This window comes from Pseudophryne corroboree, chromosome 5 (genome assembly GCF_028390025.1).
Source record: "Pseudophryne corroboree isolate aPseCor3 chromosome 5, aPseCor3.hap2, whole genome shotgun sequence".
Classification (NCBI taxonomy): Eukaryota; Metazoa; Chordata; class Amphibia; order Anura; family Myobatrachidae; genus Pseudophryne; species Pseudophryne corroboree.
In genome coordinates, this window is record NC_086448.1 from 707010004 (window position 1) to 707022057 (window position 12054).

Sequence of the window (12054 nt, forward strand, 5' to 3'; positions counted from 1 at the left end):
GTTATATTTGGTCCCTAATTATTGGTTCTACAGATAACTGCCTGAGTTTACCTAATGGTAGCACCTGCCATTGTGTAAGAATTTCTAAATGTTCAATATAGAGGTAATGTGGCATAATTTGAACTGGAGGCCACTGTAATCTGATCTGCTCATTGTAATGTGGAGGGCATTATAATGTTACATAGTAAGAACTGGGGCACTGTAACATGGCATAATTTGAACTGGAGCATACTCAAATGTGGCACAGTATGAACAGAAGGCACTATAATGTAGCATAATATGAACTGGGGACACTATAAGTCATACTGTGAATTGGGGGCACTGTGTGGCATAATGCGTAGGGTCGGGGCTGCGTTACTGGCGGCCGGGATCCCGGCTGTCAGCATCCCACAACATGCCCGGGGGGGGGGGGGGGGGGGGGTGCAAACACAACAGAGCCCCCCTAGGGGTTTCTGCCACATGCCGGCAATGTGCCTGGCCTGTTGGTTCCCTGTTTTATATATGGTGCGAAACTGCTGCGCCACTTTCTAGAGCTCAGTGATGTCTTAATAGAGATTTAGGGGTCTATTTACTAAGCCTTGAATGGAGATAAAGTCGACGGATATAAGTACCAGCCAATCGGCTCCTGTCATTTTTCAAACCCAACCTGTGACATGACCGTTAGTTACCGATTGGCTAGTCATTTATCTCCGTCCACTTTATCTTCAGCCAAGGCTTAGTAAATAGACCCCTATGAGCCAGGACGTTAGCCTAGAACCTGTTTTCTGGCTCCTTAATAAGATTGATTGCCCTGCGTAGTCCTAAAAAAAAGTGACTTTTGGCCTCCCAGAAAAGTTTGCAAGTCTCCCAGCAGCCAAGCTTCCACACCTCCCAGGAGCAGCATGCAGGCCCGGCGACAGGGGGGGGTCAAAGGGGACACCTGTACCGGGCCCCGAGGGTTGGAGGGGCCCCTTGAATCAGGGAAATAAAATATAGGACGCACTGCCTATTTGAAGTGAATGCCTGCCCAGCTGCCAGTCACCTAAAAAATTAATTAAGTGTCCAGTCAGAAGCCGCAATACCTCCTTCCGCGCCTCCCCCTCCTTACCCTGTCACTTGGTATGGTCCCATACCGTGGCACCAACGTCGTGACGTCATGACGCTGGCCCGCCGGCACTTACCTGTCTCCTGCCTCCACTGAGGAGCTGTCCAGAAGCTGTGCACAACCTCCCGCTGCCGGCCTGTCCACTGGTGTGTGACACTCGGAGGGAGAAGATTGCAGCAGCCCCCCCGCTGTGCTACACACGAGAGAGACACCCTAGCTGTGGTGACAGTGAGTCCTTCCTGGACAGTCTATGTCTGCTTCACAGTATGTGTGTGTGTGTGTGTGTGTGTGTGTGTGTGTGTATACAGTATATGTGATGTGTATGTATGTAGGTATGTGTATGAGTGTGTTTGTGCTCCAGTAACGGACACAGTGCAGTTTTGTTGTGTGTTTTCCATCTATGTATTGTAGTGTTTCAGTATATGCACAAATCTAGTGCCTTGTATTTGGTGATGCCTGTATTGGCACATGCAGGTTAGGGATATTTAGGGAGTGGGACGGAGGGGAGGGGGCCCCCAGAGATATCAGTGAAACGGGCCCCTAGATTTCTGTTGCCGGCCCTGGCAGCATGCATATATCACCCACAGCGTGGGTGCTGATGACGCCCCTCGCTCCTCCCCAAAGAGGATCATATTTTACCTCCTCCCAGTCTCTTGCTGTCAATCACTTTGCAAACAAATCTTCACTGCCAGCGACATCACTATGGTTCCTTGGCGTGTGTGCATTGCGACCATGATGCATGCACAGTCATGATAATCAACTCCACAAATATCAGCATTGCATACAACTCTGAATCAGGCCCTTAAAGTATTAGAGGGCACTTCAATTAGCAGCAGGTTTTTTGCTGCGTGACTTCAGCTCCTGGTTAAGTGCCTACAGCTATTCATTGAGTGGCCTGCGGTAAGCAGCGACTAGTCCTGAGGTAGTAATGAATTCCCCCCTTAGAAAATAAGCTAATGGGAGTCACAAAGCTTTACATTTTTTTTTTATAAAATACTGCAAAAGTCTTTTGTTACCTGCACCTGATAGTAACAAAACATTTACCCTACGCTGAATATTTGTACTCTATCCGGAAGAGCACTCAATTGGCAACACAAGACAACATTATCTTGCTATGTCTTAGAATATGTTCAGGCAAGCAGCTTGCACAAAGTACACCAAAGAGATTGAAATTGTGAATGAGAGCAATTTCCTTTCATGTTTCCTTAGATGCCGGTTGAGTCTTTTGATGTGAATTTATAGTGTTCCATTGATCAGTGTGCTGGATATTATAAATGACTGTGTAATTATGAATAATAACTCACAGGAAAACATGCTGAATGTCGTGAAATTAAATCCACAAGCAATATGTAATTCCTGGGATACTAAATTATCCAATTAACATCTGTTCAAATGAAAGTGAATTCAAGGTTCTTTACACATGAACACTTATAGCTTCTCTGGTCATCGGATTTAATACTGTTCACTTCTATAGTTAGTATACTGTTAATTAACCTTAATCCAAACCTAATATATTTAAAGGAGCAAAGTGTACTTGATGTGCAAAGGGGCACCAGGTACAAAGTACCCGGGCCTAGGCCTCCATCCACCACAACATGGTGTGGCTCAACCCCCTCATAGTGCCCCTACCCAGCTCCCAGTTGCCCAGTATGCACATAGGCCCTCATTCCGAGTTGTTCGCTCGCTAGCTGCTATTAGCAGCCATGCAAACGCTAAGCCGCCGCCCACTGGGAGTGTATTTTAGCTTAGCAGAAGTGCAAACGAAAGGATCGCAGAGCGGCTACAAAATAATTTTGAGCAGTTTCAGAGTAGCTCCAGACCACTCAGTTCCTGTTTCGACGTCACAAACACGCCCTGCGTTCGGCCAGCCACGCCTGCGTTTTTCCAGGCACGCCTGCGTTCCTGAAAACGGTCAGTTGACACCCAGAAACGCCCCCATCCTGTCAATCACTCTGTGGTCAGCAGTGCGACTGAAAAGCTTCGCTAGACCTTGTGTAAAAAACCATCGGCTGTTGTGAAAGTACATCGCGCCGCATACGCATGCGCAGAAGTGACTCTTTTTTTTCCTAATCGCTGCGCTGCGAACGAAAACAGCTAGCGAACAACTCGGAATGACCACCATGGTTCCTTCCACAAATATTGAAACAAACTTAGCGATAACAAAGAATTAGGGTAAAAAAAACCCTGTCTGTACCTTTAGACAAACACATGGTCTCCATAACCACTCCCACACCATCCAACACATAGGTCTTAATCCCTTCATTAACCACTTGCTGATGTGCCCGGTTTCACCCGAGAAGACACTTGATATTTACTGTTTTCATTTCCTTCACCCCATGTTAACTTATATCAGAGGCGTCACCGGGTGTGGTGACACCCGGTGCGCACTCTGTATTATTACACACACCCCCACTCAGCCCACCGCTGCCGCGGGCGTCTGAAAAGGGGCATGGCCTAATTTAATGAGGGCGTGGCCTCACGGATCTCTTCTCCTTCACTCCGGGGGCGTGTCCAGCTTCCCTGAAGATGCTGGCTGCCCCCGGAGACTGTGCCGGCTCTTATCTGTGACAGGAGCTGAGTGCTGCAGGAGATTCAACCAGCAGCCGGGAGCATCCTAATAAGGAGCGGTATATAGCACTTATGGATATGGACACTGCAAGATAAATAGAGCCTTTATTATCACTATGCTGTGAGATTTCCAGCTAGAACATTCTCCCTGTGCACAGAGTTATAAAACTGCAGCGCTGTAGTCACAAGTGAACCGTCATAATCAGCATTAAAGTGATTAATATTTGCTGCTATATGGACAAATCCTTAAATAGGCCTCCTGGGGAGTGGTGTTTTATATAAAAGCTCATACTATATTGCATTTTATATGTTGTGGGTTCTTAATATGTTTTCTGTCCAGTCGACTGTGGGGTATATGATATTATTATTTTAATAAATTGAATTTGTGTTTTTTTTAATAGCAGATGTGTCATTGAATTCTTTCTAATTTCAAAGAACATCTATATATACCTGAGAGTCCCTCTCCTGGTGTGTGCTGATTATACTCACCTACGGGGCGTCTTCACTGCTGCACACCGTCCGTGCACAGCGATCCCTGGGCCTAATTCAGACCTGATCGTAAATGTGCTAAATTTAGCACATCTACGATCAGTCACACTGACGTGGGGGGACGCCCAGCACAGGGCTAGTCCGCCCTGCATGTCAGGCCCGACCCCCCCCCCCCCCGCACAAGTACAAAAGAGTCGCACAGCGGCGATGCTTTTGTACTGTAGGAGTAGCTCCCTGCCAGCGCAGCTCCTGCGTACTGGCAGGAGCTACTCGTCACTGTGAGGGTCGCAGCGGCTGCATGTGACTTCACGCAGCCACCGCGGCCCGCCCCCCCCAACGGTCCGGGTATGCCTGCGTTGCTCAGACCGCGCCCCCTAAACGGCAGCCAAACGCCGCCGGCCTGCCCCCTCCCGCCCAGCGACCGCCTCTGCCTGTCAATCAGGCAGAGGCGATCGCAGGGCTGAGACAGCCTCCGGTGCATGTGCAGTTCAGACCTGTGCATTTTCGCACAGCAGCGATCAGGTTGGAGTTAGGCCCTCTATGCGCTGACAGATACAATAGAATTTTTTACTCCATCCACACAACGGTTAAGTAAAACATCTAAATACGTAAAGATAGGTTGGTAAAGTGTTCCCCTGGCAGAAATGATAGGTCTGCCAGGAGGGTCACTCTTGTCTTTATGTAAATTTGGAACTGTATAAAATACAAGTGTAATTGTAAAATGTAAACAGGAGCAGTGCCGACTGTAAGAAGTATATACACAGTATATGTGTGGCTGCTTTAAACAATAATCGGATTGTGTGTTTGTGAGTCACACATTAACAAGCGTTGGAGTCTGTGATATGCTTTAAGCGCCTACTAGTGCAAATCAATATACGTAACTTTCAAAAAAAAAAGGTGCTCAGGTGATATATGATGAATAAATATAGGACGGGTTTCAGGAAACTTGTTGCTGTCTTCGGTCACATGTCCACCATATTGCCAAGGTACATATAAATGAAAAAAAAGGTAGAGAACACTGCATATTTGTTTAAAAGCAATAAGGAATAACTGTGTATGGATGGGGGATAGAACGATCCCAAATAGAATTTCATTTACCACCACTAGATTCAAGTTTAACACAGTTTAATTTAATGAAAGCACAAAAAAAATACAAATAGCAGGTAACAGTAAGTAGCACATGTACAAGAAATCAAGATTATAAAAGCTAATCTGTTCAAGGTGACATTCCTAGGTACAGCAGAGGTCAACGCGTTTCGTTCTCAGCATGGACTTCATCAAGGGGATGATGGTGGGGGGACATGATAGACATATTTATAGCTAAAGAGCAAACAAGATGGAGGCTGCTTGTGGCCCAAACTAAATGGCATCACTTCCTGTGTAACTTCCACATATTACATATAAGTATAGGGGAAGTATTAGAGGAGTTCTGTATGATACACCGACGGACACAATACCGACGGTCATAATCCTGACAGCTATTGGCCTACAGTCAAAATACCAAAATGGTCACAATACCGACATTCATTATACCGACTTGTTCAAAATGCCGACATTTGATATGTCGCCATGTCAAAATACAGACATGAGTTTTTCTGTTTGTTTTTTTTGTCAATGTAGAAAATAGACCTCTCGCATGGCTCGCTTTACTCCTGCAATGGCCACAGCTTTCATGCTTGATAGTCCTATCCAAATACTAGTGCAAGCTACTCCTATAAACCACAAGTAGCCAAAACTGTCACACTGGCCTGCTCCCACTTGGATACTAGTGCGGACTATGCCATCAAACAATCAGTAGCCAGGGCTCTCACGCTGATCTGCTCCCACGTGGACGCTAGTGCAGACTGCACTACCGGACAATAAGTAGCAAGAGCTCTCACCCTACCTGCTACCACTTGGATACTAGTGCAAACTTTGCCATTAGACCATCCTCATGGAGCTTTCCATCTTCCAGGCTATTAACCCAGTATCTCTTTCCATAGAACAGTGGCGGCTGCATACTCCATGCACCTTGCAGGATTTAGTTGATAACAGGCACAATGTTATTTGATTTTTGTTCACGATGTCCCTTATATACATTGGAGCTACAGTGCTTATGCTAATATACCACAACATTTCTATTGTTTTCTATTTATATTGGCTTTTATGTAAAAGATTAAGGGCTAGATGCATCATCACTTAGAAAGTGATAAAATGGAGAGTGAAAAAGTGTCAGCCAATCAGCTCCTAACTGCCATTTTTCAAACACAGCCCGTGACATGGAAGTTAGGAGCTGATTGGCTGGTACTTTTTCACTCTCCAATTTATCACTTTACAAACGATGATGCATCTGGGCCTAATTAAAACTGTATAAAATAAACTCCACTCTCTGTGTTTAGAATTGTATTAATATATCTTTAGGTAGTCTCATAGCACTTGTATTTGTCTATATTGCACCGAAACAAAGTCTGTGTAACTGGAACTCTTATTACAGTTAAAGTTATCACATCACCACTAAGGTGTCAGTAATCCATGTGAGCTTCACAAATATTTTACGCAGTTCAGAGTCTAAAGGTGGGTACACACTAGTAGATATATCTGCAGATCAATTGATCTGCAGATATATCTATGGACGGATCGGGCAGTGTGTTGAGCATACACACTGCCCGATCCGTCGGGGACTGACGTCATGAACTGCCCACGCCCGCCCAGTTCAGCTGTCATTCACCGCCGGCTGCCGCAGCATGTGTACGGGCGGTCGGCCGACCGCCCCGTACACACACAGCGACGCGCCAATATATCGGTAGATATATTGGCCATCGGCTGAGCTGCGCGGCCGACGCGATACGTCCGTGAACGACGGAGTTCACAGACGTATCGGCCGTACACACTGGCCGACGGTCCCGCGATATATCGGCCGTTCAAGAGAACGGTCGATATATCGACCAGTGTGTACGGGCCTTAACACCTTCCGAGTATCACAGAATTAATATAGCTTTTTTATATATATTTTTTGGTTTAGTTTTGGTCAGATATTTAATTATTACATGTGACTGGAACCTCTTTTGATATTTTCCCTTCAGCTCACTTTAAAATTGCTATAAAGTGGATAAAAGTAATTACAGAGTAAGACTATATTCCTCATTCTGCAGTGGGAATCCTGTAACACTGCTTTCAGATCGCAATGCCAGGTCCCGCCTGGGAATTGGAAACGGGTCCTTCCCCCGGTGGGACATGGCATTGGACCCTACACACCGCAATCCCGACCCGGCAATATGTTAGGTGGGTTGCCATCAGGGGGCGGGGACAGAGGTGGCATCAGGGGCGGGTGCGGAGGCGGCGTTTCGAGATGACATCATCTCCGCGCCGCCTCTCCCAATGCAGTAAATGGGTTCTGGGTAACCCGTTCACACTGCGCTTGACTCGGTAATTACCCGGGAATAACCCTTCTTATAACCCGGGTTGAATTGCTGGGTCAGGTAACCTGGGAAATCGTCCATGGCCCCTTTCACACCGCACAGCGACCCGCGTCGACCTGGCAACATAGCGGCTTGAAACCGGGTTATTTGTGTGGTGTGAAAGGGGTATCAGTTGCTTTTCATTTTACTGTGGTATGTCTTATTTTCATGTATTGCTAATCACACTTTGTAACCTATGTAGTGCGCCCAAGATGGCTGCCTCACCTGGTACTCTCTTGTGGAGGATAAATAATGCTTGGTCCTGATGATTTACAAAGGATCTCTCCTACTCCCTTTGTGGGTAGGATGAATAATCCTTGGCACTGATGACCCAAAATGGCTGCTGCACCTTTGTATTATATTTACAGTTCCTGTATTTTATGAAATGCTAAACCTCTGTATTAGGTTCATACTATCTGTAAAGTGTATTGAATCCTAATGGAGAAAGGTGGTATATAAATATAATTATTATTAATTTGTGTTGTTTTATTATTATTATTATTATTATTATTATTATTATTATTATCATCATTATTATTATTATTATTATTATGTATTAGAAGTTTCCCACCTGTTCTGTATATCATGATATTTTTGACGCTCATTAATCTCTTACATACAGTGATTTGCTACCAATTCTTGATCGCATATTAGTTAGAGGCATTGATCCATTCTCACAATTTTTGTGTAAACCCCTTTCATTTGTATTCTCAACCCACTCTTCAGGTGTTAAGTCTGCAGACCCCTTTTCCCATGCTTTATCTCAGTTGAACTTATATTCTCTCACTTTTCCCACCAACATATTACTTTCACCAGGTCCCACTTCTGCCTCTTTAGCTTTCAGAGCATTTATTGATAAATATAAAGAGAACTTCAAGCAAAATATATTTAAAAACTAAATTCAAACTTTTATTTCAAGTAAAATGTAACTTCTTTATGACTCTGCATTATAAAATAGGGAATTCTGGATGGAGATTGGTCTAGAATTCTTACAAACTTGTTTTATAAGGGAAACAAGATGGCGGAAGCCTCCCGACTCACGAAGAATCCTCCTTCAGCACTGAAGAGAGGCAAAACTCCTGTCGAGAAACCTCTGGGGACGGGTGGTCTTCAGTATGCCGACTGACGGGATCCCGGCGCACAGTATACCGGCGCCGGAATCCCGACAGCTGGCATACCGACACTTATTCTCCCTCGTGGGGGTCCACGACCCCCCTGGAGGGAGAATAAAATAGCGTGGCGCTCGTAGCGCGCCACCGTGCCCGCAGTGTGGCGAGCGCAGCGAGCCTGCAAGGGGCTCATTTGCGCTCGCCACACTGTCGGTAAGCCGGCGGTCGGGCTCCCGGCGCCGGTATGCTGGTCGCCGGGAGCCCGACCGCCGGCATACCATACTGAACCCTCTGGGGACCCATGGCTGAAGGACAGCCTGTCCCTCTAAGCATTAAGAGACTATGCACTGTTTTCCCAAACCACCCACCCAATAAGCTTGCATAATCCAGTCATCCCTTCTGTCGCCCCAAACCTGCTATTTTGACCTCTTACCCAGTCGGTGAAGAATGCACCTGCACATGCTGGCATACATGTCCACAGTGAGAGAGACAGATAAAGAGTGCGAGAGACGGGAATAGGGCATGGTAGAGAAAGAGACAGAAGAAGTGGGTAGGTGAAATAGACAAGATAGGGAAAAAGAGAGATAGGGGAAGTGAGCTGGGGAGAGAAAGAGACCAGATAGGGAGAGAGAGTGAGACGGGGAAGTGGGTAGGGGAAAGAGAGACAAGATAGGGGGATAGAGAGAGAGAGAGACAGGGGACGTCATGGGTAGTTGAGAGAGAGACAAGATAGGAAAAGAGAGAGCCAGGGGAAGTGGATAGGTGAGAGAGACAAAATAGGGAAAGAGAGAAAGACAAAATAGGGAGAGAGAGAGAGAGAGAGAGAGAAAGTGGGGAGAGAGGGAAAGAGAAAGAGAGAGACAGGGGAAATGGATTGTGGAGATAGAAGAAAGGGAGAGAAAGAGGATGAGATGCATCAAGCCTTGCATTTTACAGGTGATGCATCCTACCACTCATCACAAGCATAGCAATGTTTAATAATGCCGTATGCTTGAAAAAATCACAAAGGACAGCTCTCCCGATAAGAGCTGTACTTTACAATATAAGGACTTCCTGAATTTATGACTCAAGAGTTATTCTGCACAGGCATCAGATGATGAACACTTCACAGGGGACACTGGGAGGGATCCAGTTGGATCTATAGACTTCCATTAAGCAATGTCATCGAGAGAGAGAGAGAGAGAGAGAGAGAGAGAGAGAGAGAGAGTAGACGTAAGTAGGGGAAAGAGAAAAGATACAGAGAGAGAGAGATAAGATTGGGAAAGAGAGAGGGGAAGTGGGTAGGGGTGAGAAAGGGGAAGTGGGTAGGGGAGAGAGAGACAAGATAGGGCGAGAGAGGTGAAGTGGGTAGAGGTGTGAGAGAGAGAGAGAGAGAGAGAGAGAGAGAGAGAGAGAGAGAGAGAGAGAGATAAGATAGAGACAGAGAGGGGAAGTTGGTAGGGTAGACAGATAAGATAGGAAGAGAGAGGGGAAGTGTGTAGTGAAGAGAGACAAGATAGGGAGAGAGAGGGGAAGTGGGTGAGGGAGAGAGAGAGGGAGAGAGAGAGAGAGGGAGAGAGAGAGAGGGGGAGAGAGAGAAAGAGAGAGAAATGAGAATGGGAGAGAGAGGGGAAGTGGGTAGGGGAGAGAGATACAGGATAGGGAGTGAGAGGAGAAGTGGGTAGGGGATTGAGAGAGACACAAAAGAAAGGAAGGAGAGAGGGGAAGATAGGGGAAAAGAAGAAAAAACCCTAGCACCCTTTAGTACAGGGATGGGGAACCTTCGGCCCTCCAGCTGCTGTTGAACTATACATCCCAGCATGCCCTGCAACAGTTTTAGCATGGCCAAATAGCAAAACTGTAGCAAGGCATGCTGGTATGTGTAGTTTAACAACAGCTGGAGGGCCAAAGGTTCCCCACCCCTGCTTTAGTATTTAGGGCTCCATTTAAGAAAGTGTTATGACTCGTTTAGCACTAATTTCTGGTGCTAAAAAAGAGATTAGGACTGCAATTCTATATTATTATTGTATAGGAAAAGTGAACTGTCCTACTCTGGCGCTGCTCCCTCTAATCCACCTTAATGACAAACATCCAGGATTGGCAAGTGATGAAACTAGGAATGTATGGTTAGATACACTCATATGTCATAGTGTTTGATAAAAGGTGGTAATTTAATATACAACAATTAATAATACAGACACAATACTGACATAAAATTAATGTGAATAAAATGAACTGAGACATTCATCTATTTCTGAGCTATTTTAGGGAGCTCAAGCACTCTCCACACAGCCGGCTGTCCCATCCCAATACTGCGCAGTTTGCCATCCCCGCTTTCATAGTTTCTATATTATTATCATTTATTTATATGGCGCCACATGGGATCTGCAGCGCCCAATTACAGAGAAAACAAATAAAATGTGAAGACAGTGATTTACAGTTCAAGGACAAGTAGAGGGTATATAAACATAGCTGCGTCAGTAAACAGCACTTATCAGGGTGGCAGAAAACCGAAGGATTTGGTGCCATCAAAGGGAGTATTGAAAAGAAGATAGGTTAAGTAAGAGACATAAAAGCACATGAGGGAAGAGGACCCTGCTCGTGAGAGCTTACATTCTAAAGGTAAACAGCACTACCACGGTTTACTAAATCCCCACCGGGTTTGAGAACTATGGGGGCAATTCCAAGTTGATCGCAGCAGGAAATTTTTTAGCAGTTGGGCAAAACCATGTGCACTGCAGGGGGGGCAGATATAACATGTGCAGAGAGAGTTAGATTTGGGTGGGTTATTTTGTTTCTGTGCAGGGTAAATACTAGCTGCTTTATTTTTACACTGCAATTTAAATTGCAGATTGAACTCACCACACCCAAATCTAACTCTCTCTGCACATGTTATATCTGCCTCCCCTGCAGTGCACATGGTTTTGCCCAACTGCTAAAAAATTTCCTGCTGCGATCAACTTGGAATTACCCCCTATACACATGCACTGATGGTCGTCACATACAGTATGTGCATTAGTCAGTAACCTATTGCCAGCAACGTTAGGCTGCCAGTGACACAGCAGGGGATGCAATGGAGGAGAAGGGTACTGCTGGTTCTTGCTGGACAGGATGTGATGGTAAATACCAGTGGCAGATATCACACTGAAACTAAAAAGAATATAAAACCAGCATTTAGTATCACTCTTAACTGGAGAGGAAAGTATGATATACTGTGGTTGTAATGATAGTATCATATAAAAACAAAAATAATGGTCTCAAGCACAGTATACATCTCTCATACCTTTGCACATTAATAAAAATGGAGTCTGCATACTGAGATTTAGGAGACGGAGCATAATGCGACATAATATTGCCATCCAGAGCTTGTAAAACAAACAGATGTCTC